Raw genomic sequence first — 13244 nt, 5'->3', positions numbered from 1 at the left:
TCACATTATAGGCGTTCTCTATTCTTTTTCTAAAATCTCGATCTAAGAACGGGATGCCCAAGTTTCAATCTTCCTTCCCTATTACCACGTCAATCAACTGGTCATATAACCTCTCTTGGTGTGGTTTCTGTATCCTTAACTTGATGGGCTTAGGAAACACCATCTCTGATCCTGCTTAGATATTTTCTTCTGCAAATATATGTTGACAAAACAAGACTAGGTCAATTAATTAGCAGGGCAAGACTTAGTTACTGTTGTACCTCTTTGGTTAGATGTCTCAGCTAACTTATATGTACTAAAATCTCATATTCCGTTTCTGATGAAATTTGTAATTTACTCAGGCAATAAAATGAGGATAATATTTGTCTCACTGGGCTTTGTGAGAATTCGAGTATATACAGGATGTGAAGGAGACAATGGCTGCTGCGTAATAGATGCTGAGTGTTAGTACTTATCTTATAAGCCCTGATAACCCCCTTTGTGCCTGCCTTGGTTGATATGCAGTAACTATTTGCATATTGGACTACTTGTGAAAGTAAGTTACAGACACCGCTTGGGGAAGGACCTAACACAGATACAAGCCAAAGGGACTAAGGAGTATCAAAAATAGTGGGGAAATAATTTTCTGTCCTTTTTCTCTCTGTGAAACAATGCTCAGTACCTAAGCACACAAACCCGGGATTTCCATGAAGGTACATTCTATTTGTCATATTTTAACCTGTTTGAGGCATAACCTCGAGAACCACAATGGAACATGATGGTCTGGGAATGGCGAAGGTCTAGAACAGATGGTCCAGGTGATTATCAGTAATATTGGGAATAGAACTGTGCTCACAGAGGCGGGCTGAAAATGAAACCAGCAGCAGCGCTGGCGGCATTATTGAGCCCTTAAATGCTTTACTAGTTATTTCATTTTATCATCACAACTCTTAGATGTGATACTGATAGTCCCATTTTTTTCTGATAAAGAAACTGTAGTTGTGAGAGGCTAAGAATCTTGCCCAAGGTCACAGAAGTAGTGAACGATCATTCCTGGATTTGAATGCAAGACTGCTTTCCTCCAAAGCCCTTGTACACTCCACTTCAGTGGCGGACAATCCTGGAGCAGGCTCTCTTCAGAATCAGGGACCTGCATTAGGGATACTGGCCAGGTGGGAACTGAGGGACCAAGACATTAATCTAGGATCAAGACAAAACCCCAGAGGTGGATAAAAGCCAGGCAAAAAAACAAGGAGAGTGCCCTGACAGGTTGCCAAGGTGGGATCTCAGGCACAGAGAACAAGGCAGAGTTCCCAAGTGTAGCTCGGGGCATAGGGAGAATCTAGGGACAAGAAAGAAATTTTATCTTAAGAATTAAGATGAAAGGTCTGAGGCAAATAAGTGGCCCAAATGACTCAATGGTCCAGCATATTGGGTAGAAGCCCAAGATTGTAGTTTCTCCTAGAACCTGGAGTGGGGCTGAATCTATAAAAGGATGGGAGAAGGAGAAGGAAGTCAAAGGGTCTCTATGGGAGAGAGAAATGTTCTGGCTCACTGGATGTTTTGGTGATCCGACCAGACACATCTCCCAGAGGATTCAAGTGACCAGTTTTGGTGCCCTCTGTTGTCACTGATGTTATCTACAAGACTCAGGAAGTTTGTGCATATGACAGACCATTCCCCAAGACAAGGCTGTGGACACTCTTTGTGTTAATAAGGACTTTCTTTTTTCTTTTTTTTTGAGATGGACTTTCACTGTTGTTGTCCAGGCTGAAGTGCAATGGTGCAATCTTGGCTCACTGCAACCTCTACCTCCTGGGTTCAAGCGATTCTCCTGCCTCAACCCCCCGAGTAGCTGGGATTACAGGCATGCACCACCACGCCTGGCTAATTTTGTATTTTTTAGTAGGGACGGGGTTTCTCCAGGTTGGTCAGGCTGGTCTTGAACTCCTGACCTCAGGTGATCCGCCTGCCTCGGCCTCCCAAAGTGCTGGGATTATAGGCATGAGCCACAATGCCAGGACTTTTTTTTTTTTTTTTTTTTTTTTTTTTGAACAGAATTTCGCTCTTGTCAGCAGGCTGGAGTGCAATGGCGCGATCTCAGCTCACTGCAACTAAAGAAGACTTTCTAAGCAGCCTCACAGAAATCTCGGTTTCCTAGTATTACACGTAACTAAAACTGAGCCTTTAATGCCATCTCAGCATGAGTATCCTACAAAAAATAAAAACTGGCATTCATATAAGCATTGACAAGTAATTTCTTTTTTTCTTTTTTTTATTAATTTTTTTTGCACACAAAACAATAAACATTTTCTAAAAATACATACAAACAAAAACATGCATATCAAACATATTAGGAAGGTTGCACATGGGAAGACGGGGAATAGAAATGGGGAGTGGGAATTAAAGAAAATAAATGAGAGAGGGACTTTGTATGGATCAATGATAATAATTCAATCCTCCATTTGACAAAGAAGAAGGAGAAGGAAGAGGAAGAAAAAGAAAGTGGGATAAAGGATCAGAAAGGGAGGAAAATAGAAAAAATTAGAGTATAACTCCAGGGTAGACCTATTTTGTTGTCGCTGGGTTGGTTCGTTCGTTTGTCTGTTGTATTTTTCATATGTTTTGCCGTGTTGGCCAGGCTGGTCTCAAACTCCTAGCCTCAAGTGATCAACCCACCTCGGCCTCCCAGAGTCCTGGGATTACAGGCGTGAGCCACCACGTCCAACCCCCACATTGCTTCTGGCCTAGGTGGTAGACCTCCCAGACGGGGCGGCCGGGCAGAGGCGCTCCCCACATCCCAGACGGGGCAGCCGGGCAGAGGTGCTCCCCACATCCCAGACAGGCAGGGCAGAGGGGCTCCTCACTTCCCAGACGGGGCGGCCGAGCAGTGGGGCTCCTCACTTCCCGGAAGGGGCGGCTGGGCAGAGGCGCCCCTCACTTCCTAGACGGGGTGGTGGCCGGGCAGTAGAGCTCCTCACTTCCCAGACAATGGGCGGCCGGGCAGAGGCGCTCCTCACATCCCAGACAATGGGCGGCCGGGCAGAGGCGCTCCTCACTTCCCAGACGGGGAGGACAGGCAGAGGCGGACGAGTAATTTAAATATTTACTAAAATCTCTGAGGCACCAAAAAAGCATATTACATTTTATGATACAAAAAAAAATCCTAATGATCCTCTTCAGCTATTTTTCTCCCCAAAGTTCCACTCATTACTGCTGTTGTTGCCATTTCCCAAAAATTACTTCTTTCTCTACAACTATCTAAAAAAATCCCCACCCATGATAGAAAGCAGAAGTAAGAAAGCTATAATTAATATGTACCATTCGATATCCTATCACAGACTTTCTGGATGAATTGTAAACAGAAAACCAGTGTTAAGAGTGCCATTGGCTATTGTTTGTTGCTTCTTTGCTCTTCCTATTAATACTTTCCAAGTGTCTCCCTCCCATCGCCACCAGCAGGATACACTCATTCATTCTATCAACCAAAATTCAAGAGTTGATTTCTCACAGTGCATAGTGAAGTAAGAGACATATAGGACACAAGTCTTGCCCTCAAATAACCTACAATTGAATAAGGGCAATAGAGCACACACCCAAATTACTACAATAGAGTAACAGTATTAAGTGACTGATCCATAAAATGTGGATTAAGATCCCAGAAATTCTGGGAGATGAACTGACACAAATCATACAGTGTAATTACTGCTTACTTCCACCACTCTCACTAAGGCACAACCCCCAGCTCCCTCTCTAGTCACATGCTCCAGACAGATTTCTCCGTAATATTAGCTTAAAGGAAAATACAATCAGATCAACAAGGACCTAAGTCCCAGACTGAAAGAAAAAGAATGCACTAAAAGGGAAAGTGGAGTGTTTGTAGAATCAAAGAACAATCTGACAGATGGCTTTGTGGGGGCGTAACCTAGAACCCATAAGAATTTTGTTATCAGTAGATCTTACTGATCTAGGCTGTACAGTGACTATCACCAAGATAATTTCTAAAAAAGCAATATGATTATGTCTTACTTGAAATGTCTCATCACTTTTGAGATTTCCCCTTGTCCTCCAATTATGACTCACAAGTTCATTTTTGAGTAGACTCCTACCTATCTCTCTAGCCACATATCATACTCCTCCTCATGCCTGTACATTCTCTGCTTCAATCTGACTTTACCATTTGCAGTAATGGGTAATATCTGTATCCTGAGACTACCCCCTTCACATCCTTATCGTGTAGCCCTATAATTGCATTTTCCCAAGTTATTCAACTACCAGACAACAAGCAGACACAGGCCAGCGTCTACCATATTCACCACTGCATCCCTAGATCCTTTCTCAATGCCAGGCAAATAGTAAATATTTAATGAACATTGCCTGAATGACTAATCGAAAACATAAGGAAATCACTGCCTGTCTTGAGTTGGGTTCCCTGAAATCGTTCTCTGAGATGGAGCTTTGAATTAGGTTTGTTGGGCAGTAACTGAAGTAGGACAGTGCAGAGGGAGAAGCAGAATTGCACTGTGGACTCCATAAGGAGCTCTGAAGCTGAGGTGACCCTTCAGACTTGTCTCTATTGTGGCACAAAGGCCAGGCGCTTATACCCCTGATCAGCTGATTATCAAATGCTGGTGCCCCGAGGGAGAAGGTATCAACTTGGGTAATTTAGCTCCCTTGAACAAGGGAAATTCCTTGAAAAGGACTCAGCCATCAGCAGTTAGCATCCAACCCTGCTGGCAGCTAGAGAAATGAGTGTCTTGACCCTGAAGGGGAATTTGAACAACGCACTACAGTGTCTACGGCATTTCCCTTTAACCAACAGCACACAGCATGCATGCCTCAGTTTGCTAAATTCTAGAAGTATCTCCCTGCTTTGAAGTCCATTTAATTAACAACCCCCAGTGCTCAACCACTAGTGGAGTGATAATCAGTTCTGCCACCATCACAATCAAGGATCCATTTAGTGAGTATTTGCAGAGCACCTATTACGTGTTGGGCATTATTCTAAGTATGAGGGATTCAGCAGTACATCAAACAGGCAAAAGGTCCTGCCTTCATTGAACTTTCATTCTAGAAGAGAGATAATTTGTAAAGAAAAAATATGCAGTTGAGGGTGATAAGTGCTAAGAAAACAAAAAGAAGAGACAGGAAATAGGGAGTGCCAGGATTTCGGGAAGGATGGGTGTTGTGATAGTAAATAGGGAAGACCTCACTAAGAAGGAACATTTAAGCAAAGCCACTTAGATATTTGAGGGAAGAGCTTTCTAAGCATTGAGAGGAACTTTCATCAAGGCCTTGGGTGGGAGCAAACCTGTATATTAGAAGATAGCCTGGAGGCCAGTGTGCCTGGAAAGAAGAGAAGGAGGGAGGGCCCAATGGGAGATGAGGCCAGAGAGAAGTGGGTAGCAACCTCTAGGCCATCATAAAACTTTGTCCTATCCTGTCAGTGAGCTGTGAGGCCCGGGAAAATTTGAATAGAAGAATAACAAGATCTGACTTACATTTTCAAAGACTACTCTGATTGCTACTGAAAATAGGTATTTGCTGTTAAAATAGGTATTTGCTATTGCTATTGAAAACAGGAAAAAACAGATGCAGGAAGTCTAGTTAAGAGGCTATTAATATATTCCAGACGCCAAATGATGGGAACTTGGGCCAAAGTAATAGTGGTGAAGATGATGTGAAGTGTTTAGATTCTGGAAATATTAAGATAGGGCTGACAGCATTTGCTAGTGGGCCAGATATAGGTTATGAGAAGAAGACTGGAGTCAAGGATTTCAGTCTGAGCAAATGAAAGGACACAGTTGTCATTTATTGAGATGAGATAAAGCATCTTGGTGAGGGAAGCAGATTTGGGGGAAGATGATTAGGAGTTCAGGGTTGGCTGTCTGAAGTTGGGGATGCCTATTGGACATCTGAGTGGAGACGTTGAGTATATGTGAAGTGCAGGGAAGCAGTCCAGGCTGGAGATAGAAACAATGAGAGCCATCCACACACAGATGGCTTTTTAAAGCCATGGGACTAGATGAAATCACCAGGAAAGTGAGAGGAGGAAAGAGGGGAAGGGAGAGGAGGAGAGGGGAAGGGAGGGGAAGAGAGGGGAGGGGAGGGGAGGGGAGGAGAGGGGAGGAGAAGGGAGGAGAGAATTTTTAAGACACAGCCCTGGGGCACTGCACACACAGTCTTTCAATGCCTCCCACAGCCTCACACGTCATTCTGCTGCTGTACCACGAGAAGCTGCATTGGACTGAAATGCCTCCTCACCATACTTGGCATGGCCAAAAGAACTTGGGCTTGAGAATTTGAGACACACCTATGTTAGAATACAATCTCTGGTATTCACTGTGGTAATTGAATTACTGGTTCCAAGTCTTCTCTTTCCCATAGAAGTATCATATACCCATTCCTTTGTCATGGCCCAGTGCTAGGAGGCATGTACTTCCCCGCTCCCTCAGCCTTGGCCACATGACTTACTTTGTCCAATGAGATTTTAGTGGCCATGAGACAAGCAGAGGCAAACAGAGGCTTGCAACGTGCTTGTGTGATTGGGTTTACCTGCTTACATTTCTGCCATTCCCATGAGAATAAGTAGTTTTGGTAGCACACACCTCCAGCCTGGGATTCAGAATGAGATACATGGAACAAAGGCACCCCAGACCCCTCACAGAGAACTAAGAAATAAAATGTTTATTTCTTATGCCACTGTGATTTTGTAGCTGCTGGTTATGTAGAAATAGTTGACTTATACAGTACTGACTTACCCGCTGGGTAACTTTGTAGTCTTTGTTCCTTCATCTACCCAAAGAGATATGAATATGCCCTCTCTCTCGGATTTGTAATCAGGATGAAGTAATGTAGCATATGCAAAACTCCTGACATAGTGCCTGGCGCTATATAGATGCATGTTAGAAGTTAATCAGCGGCCGGGCGCGGTGGCTCACGCTTGTAATCCCAGCACTTTGGGAGGCCGAGGCGGGCGGATCACGAGGTCAGGAAATCGAGACCACAGTGAAACCCTGTCTCTACTAAAAAAGACAAAAAATTAGCCGGGCGTGGTGGCGGGCGCCTGTAGTCCCAGCTACTCGGAGAGGCTGAGGCAGGAGAATGGCGTGAACCCGGGAGGCGGAGCTTGCAGTGAGCCGAGATTGCGCCACTGCACTCCAGCCTGGGCGACAGAGCGAGACTCCGTCTCAAAAAAAAAAAAAAAAAAAGTTAATCAGCATCTTCAGATTCCTCCCCTCCAGAGTCAATGGTCAGCAACGACTTTCCACCCATGCTAGCGTAGGTTTCAAGAGCAATAACATTTTTGTCAAAGAAAGGTTACCCCTGCCAAGGAGAAGGAGTGGGTGTCCAAGTTGCTTTTGCCAATTGCCTCTATCATTTGGAATTTTAACACAAGCTATAGCAATGCACTTTCTTAGGTTTCCTGATAAACAACTAGAGCCTGAAAAGCCAGCAAATTCAGTTTCATCATTTCATCATGTGACCCACTATCTTTAGAAATATAAGCCTCTCTCAGCAGTGCACTTAGGATACCGTGTCCCTTGAGAAATAACTGGCTTTTGTTTATGATGAGCCAGAATGCATGCACATGTGCACACACTACACCATACATACTGCCCTTTATCATTCCAGGCTTTTGTTCATCAAAATAATAGCAAGTAGTGGCATAAAGCCATTTTCTGAGAAATAATTCATCATAAACAAAATCATCCAAATGCCAGTTCCTCTGACCAGAATGACCTTCAATGGCATAGCTTCTGTAGACCCACCTGCAGCAGTCAGTGGTAGTAACATAACATTAAGTCCAACAATGCTATTGCCTCACCGAGTTGTCACTAGCTTTGGCGAATTCTTTTCATGCCTTTACTGACCTTTAATCCTTACAATCAGAATACAAACAGTTCAACAGCTCAACTAGCGTTCTTTGAGGCTGTGGTGATGAGCTGAATAACACCTCCCTAAATGCCCCTACCTCCTTAGGGAAAGTAAGAAGAAAAAATCTAAGCAAGTCCATGGGGGTGCCTTTGTATAGATCTGGGGCAGCTAGACCACAGAAAAATTTAATCAACTACAGAAAAAAAGGCTTGTTACATGTGTGAATCCCAGTCCACAAAAACAGGATGTGTGATGAACGTCCATTTCTTTGTTTTCTTGAATCCACACAGTGTGGCAAGCAATTAGCCCTGCCAATATTGGAACTGACCTCAGGATTGGGATAAGTTCTTGGAGTATTACCTCAGGCCAAGACATCAGGAAGATTCTTCCTGATGTAGGTCCGTGCTAGGTACCACCAGACTGCCCACTGTACCAGCGTTTATTCCCTTGAAACATTAGGTCTCAGTTGCCATACATACATGATGTCTCGGAGTCTTTACTGAGGCTGGCACCCCAGTGCCTGGGGACCAGCCTTCCAAAGCACATCGTAGTTTGCTCTGAGGTTGGCCACAAAGAGGGCATGAGTCCCACACTCCTCTGATGTCACTCCCACAGTTGCCTCTTAGCGTGACCTCTGCCATCTCTCTTTAGAATCTCAGCAAAGTTTGCCCTCTCCTCTGGCAAGTATTCTCAAAGACTTCCTTTCTTTTCTGACTGCCCTAAGAGTGCTTAGAAACTCTTCAAAACATTTTGACTTTTGAAAATAAGTCAGAGAAAAGTACCTTCTAGTTTTGGTAGAAAATTTTGTGTGCAGATTTGGGTTGATGGTGAGAAAAACACACACACACAAATTAACATCCCAGAAAATTACCCTGCCATAGGTTGATTATTTCATTATTTCTAGAACAGTTGCTTCCTTTCAAGAAGGAATAGAGTGGTGTTTAAGTTGTGGACATACGGGAGTGAAAAAGAAAAACTGGATGTAGAAACTGCACCCAAAATCAAACATTAGGGATTGCCTCAGCCTGGCTTTTCCAGAAAGTAGATCCTGAGGCAAAGGCTTGGGCCAGTAATATACTAGGAAATCCACGCCCAGGAGCCAGGGTGAGGGGTATGGGGAGTGGAGCAGGGAAGGAGGCAGAGCCAGTACGAGCCAACATTGAGTTGGGCTGGTCACCTCTAAGTATGTCTGAGGGCGCAACCTCACTGGAGCATCCTCTAGGAGGTGGAATAAACATCTCAGCAGCATCCACCTCACTGGAGGGAAAGAAGGGGAAATATCCACCACTTTCCATCGCTCACAGATCAAAACTCGCCCCATAATGTTGCTGTGTTCTGAATGTTTGTGTTTTCCCCCAGATTCATGTGTTAAAACCTAATCCCTAATGTAATGCTTTTAGGAGGTAGAGACTTTGGGAGGTGATTAGGTTATGAGGGCTCATAAGGGGATTTGTGTCTTATAAAAAAGGCCTCAAAGACCTGTCTTTCCCCTTCCACCATGTGAAGACATAGCTGAAAGGCACCATTTATGAACTAGAAAGCAGGTTCTTACCAGACACCAGACCTATCAGCACATTGATCTTGGACTTGCCAGCCTCCAGAACTGTGAGAAAATAATTTCTGTTGTTTACAAGCCACCCAGTCTATAGTATTTTGTTACAGCAGCTTGAGCAAATTAAGACAGGCATGTAACTCCTCCACTATTCCAGTTATATGTGCCTAGGTGCCAAGCACAGTACTGCAGGGGTCCACACCTCAGTGTCAACTGAGAAGCCCTGGGGCTAGGACCAAGAGGCTTCCAGGTAGTGAGTGTGTGAAGTTGCTTGGAACCCACAAAGCTGGTCATCTCAGAGACATCTGGAATTGGAAGCAGGTGAAGCCAGGAGCATATGAAGGATTGCTGAAGGGGTGTGTGATAATGCGTGTAATGCGTGAATGTGCACTAAAAGGCACTGTCAGTGAGCTTTTAGCAAGCATACTAGGAAAGCTTTGTTAAATATGCAGTATATTTTATATAAATTATATAATTTGTGTATGCAAATTATATACTGTGTATATAATTTATGTAAAATATACTGCATATTTAACAGAGAGCAAAACAGGTGTATAAATTATATATTGTGTCTATATAATTAATAAACCTCTTTTGCTCAATGCAATATATAATTTATACACCTGTTTTGCTTATTTTTAAATTATATATACAATATATAATTTATATATCTAAACAACATAATATGTGTAAAAATAAAGTATATAATATGTAATTACAAACATTGTATTAATATATTTTATACATATATAAAACATTCTAAATCTGAATTAGCATTGTCCTTATCATAGTTGCAGTTCATTCATTTGCTCATTCATGAGTATTTGTTGGGTTAACAGGATAACAGTGAGCAAAACAGGTAAAGTCCCTTTTCAAGGATGATGTAATTTAAAAAAAAAATTTGTGAAACTTTTAAAATCATCTTAAAAGTCAGCATTGAATTCTTTTAATATCTTTAATCATCTCAAATTATTCTTTTTATGGATCCATTTGGTTTGGGAATTACCAGCAACCAAAACATTCAGATGAAGAAATGGTCAACCTGGGTAATAAAGTGATTGGCCAAGAAATAATATAAAAAATGAGACTATATTTCTTGTAGGTGTGTCTAGAAAATGCAAGTGTTATTAGATGGAGTATGTACATTTTTTAAAGTAGATTTTACTAACTCTTTTTAATGTGAGAAGCATTACTTAGGAAGAGACAGCAAGATAAGTGCTAAGTTGCTCCTTTGTAATCTTCCCTCTTTTTCTATGACATATCAGGAAGCTATGACAATCCTAAAAATGCTGACATTTTTCTCACTTAAGAATGATGATAGAAATAAAAAAGATTTCTTCTTCTTGCTCAGAAAGTATACAAGCAGCTCTATAGTTTCCTTCTAAAATGGAGAATTGCTTGAACTGGAGACTCTAAGTGAATGCTTATCATCTTTGCACAGACACACACACACAAATTAGCAGAGATAATCTACCCTATCCCGTCCCTAAAACTCTGAAATTTGAAATGGAAAACAATACCAACTTTAACAATTATTTCCAGTGTATATTTTTTGCTCATCAATCATTCTGTTGGTCTGTTCCACAAATACCAAGATTCACTTCAAACAGTCTCCAGACTTGCATGCTCCCATTCTACAAATAAGGAAACTGAGGCCCAGAGAGATGAATCTTTTTTTTTTTTTTTTTTTTTTTTGAGACAGAGTCTCATTCTGTCCCCCAGGCTGGAGTGCAGTGGCGCCATCTCGGCTCACTGCAAGCTCCGCCTCCCGGGGTCACACCATTCTCTGCCTCAGCCTCTCCGAGTAGCTGGGACTACAGGCGCCCGCCACCACGCCCGGCTAATTTTTTTATATTTTTAGAAGAGACGGAGTTTCACTGTGGTCTCGATCTCCTGACCTCGTGATCCACCCGCCTCGGCCTCCCAAAGTGCTGGGATTACAAGCGTGAGCCACCGCGCCCGGCCGAGAGATGAATCTTAACTAGCATTACTCCATTAATTAATGACTGCAGACAGTCTGTAATACAAGGATTTGACTCCTCAGACTGGGATTTTTTTCCTATGTATAATCCCTCACAAAGGGGACATTAAAAGTAGCTCAAATATCTTTTAACTATTTCCTCCTCTGCCCTACAAGGCCATCTCTTTTATTATGGGCAGCAATTCAACTCAGCCTCAAGTTTGCTTATGCCCATTATTTCATTGTTGAGCCAAACAAAAAGTAATCCAGTTCTTTAGAAAAATAATCTAGGTTATTTAGAAAAGACTACTTACCATAAATTTTTACCCAGACATACCATTCAAGGACTCAGCTCCTTATGCCACTGCCATCCCAACAGCTTCCACAACCAGAGTATTGACATGAAAAATATTATACCAAGTATGGTTTTCTCTTTGAATATATTAATATTTTTATATGAAAAATAGCTTATACTCTTCTAAACCTCCATTCATCTATGTATTCAACAAATATTTAGTAAGATCCTACTTAATGTGGCAGACTCTGTTCTGATCAAAATATTATAAACATCTCAAGTCACAAAATATAGTTCTGCAACATTGTTTCAAATGGCTACATGATATTTCATTAGCTAATTTTTTCCAAAGTATATATGTGTTCCCTGTTACTGAGGAGTGAGACCCTGATAGTCCACCATTCCGTAAATCATCCATGAGGATGATGGCATCTCCAAGCATTCTTGTCTGCTAGATCAAAATGCTCCAGCCGCTCTTATTATATATCCCCTAACTTAATTTGATCAAATTTGGAAGAAGGTTATGGAACCACAATAAACCTTCACCTTTTCCTAAGTGAAGAAACAGAGGTGTTCATTATTTCTTCAGTCACTCATTCATCAAGAATTCATCAATGCCCTCTTTCAGGTCAAGTGATGTGATGGAGCTAGCAATACAAGGATAAATGAGGCAAAAATACCTCACTAGGGACTGTCACGATCACAGGACAAACTTTTCCTGAAGTTAGACAATTATTCTCCAGCTGAACCAGAGCAGAGACTAAGCTAGCCTTACCAATTCCTGGTCCAGAATGTAACTCCAATTTGTGTATCTTATTCCTGCACAGCTCTTTCATTTGGTTTTAGGACTTGTATTAGTTATCCATTGCTGTATAACAAATTACCCCCAAAATTAAGCAGCTTGAAATATCAGACATTTATCATCTCACAGTTCCTGTGGGTCAGGCACCTGGAATGGCTTAGCTGATAGTTGAGGCTCAGAGTCTTTATAGCTGGATCTGCATCATCTGAAGGATTGACTGGGGCTGGACAACCCACTTATAAGGGGGCTCATTCACATGACTGTTTGCAGGGAGTCTCATTTCCTTTCTGATTTTGGCAGGAGACCTCTGTTCCTTGCCAAGTGGACTTCTCCACAGGGCTGCTTGAATGTTTTCATGACATGGCAGCTGGCTTCCCCCTGAGTGAGTGGTCCAAGAGAGAAAAGATAGCATCCGTAAAGCCCTTTATGACCTGGCCTTGCAAGTCCAATCACTTCTGCTGTATGTTATTGGTCACCCAGACCAACTCTGGTACAATATGGGAGGAGACTACATGAGGGTGTGAATACTAGGAAGAAGGGCTCATCAGGACTCATCTTGGAGGCTGGCTTAGAGTTTTTAGCAATTTTTAAATCCCAGATAGCCTAAAAACTCAGAGAAAAGTGTTAAATAATATAATATTTATTTTAGTGGCATATTTCATATGAAGATCACCAAATAGTTAAAAAACTCTCCCTTGCTCCATGAGAGATCATAGAATAAAAACTATAAAGCAAGAGAGGAACTTCGAGATTATTTTCCTAGTCTATTAATTTGATG

At 42.2% G+C, this 13244-nt stretch overlaps 1 long non-coding RNA gene across 1 annotated transcript in view; it reads right to left on the bottom strand.

The window, feature by feature from the left end:
• The window catches only part of LOC134731473 (uncharacterized), a 39715-nt gene extending 26883 nt beyond the window's left edge, over positions 1–12832 (bottom strand). Inside the window, exon 1 of the long non-coding RNA XR_010113779.1 lies at positions 12614–12832. This is a non-coding gene — a long non-coding RNA (uncharacterized lncRNA). The remainder of the gene's footprint in view (positions 1–12613) is intronic.
• Positions 12833–13244: the final 412 nt, after the last annotated feature.

The sequence above is a fragment of the Symphalangus syndactylus genome, chromosome 9 (assembly GCF_028878055.3).
Source record: "Symphalangus syndactylus isolate Jambi chromosome 9, NHGRI_mSymSyn1-v2.1_pri, whole genome shotgun sequence".
NCBI classification, from domain to species: Eukaryota; Metazoa; Chordata; class Mammalia; order Primates; family Hylobatidae; genus Symphalangus; species Symphalangus syndactylus.
Note: the sequence above shows the minus strand (reverse complement) of the source record. Positions and strands in the feature narration are given on the sequence as shown.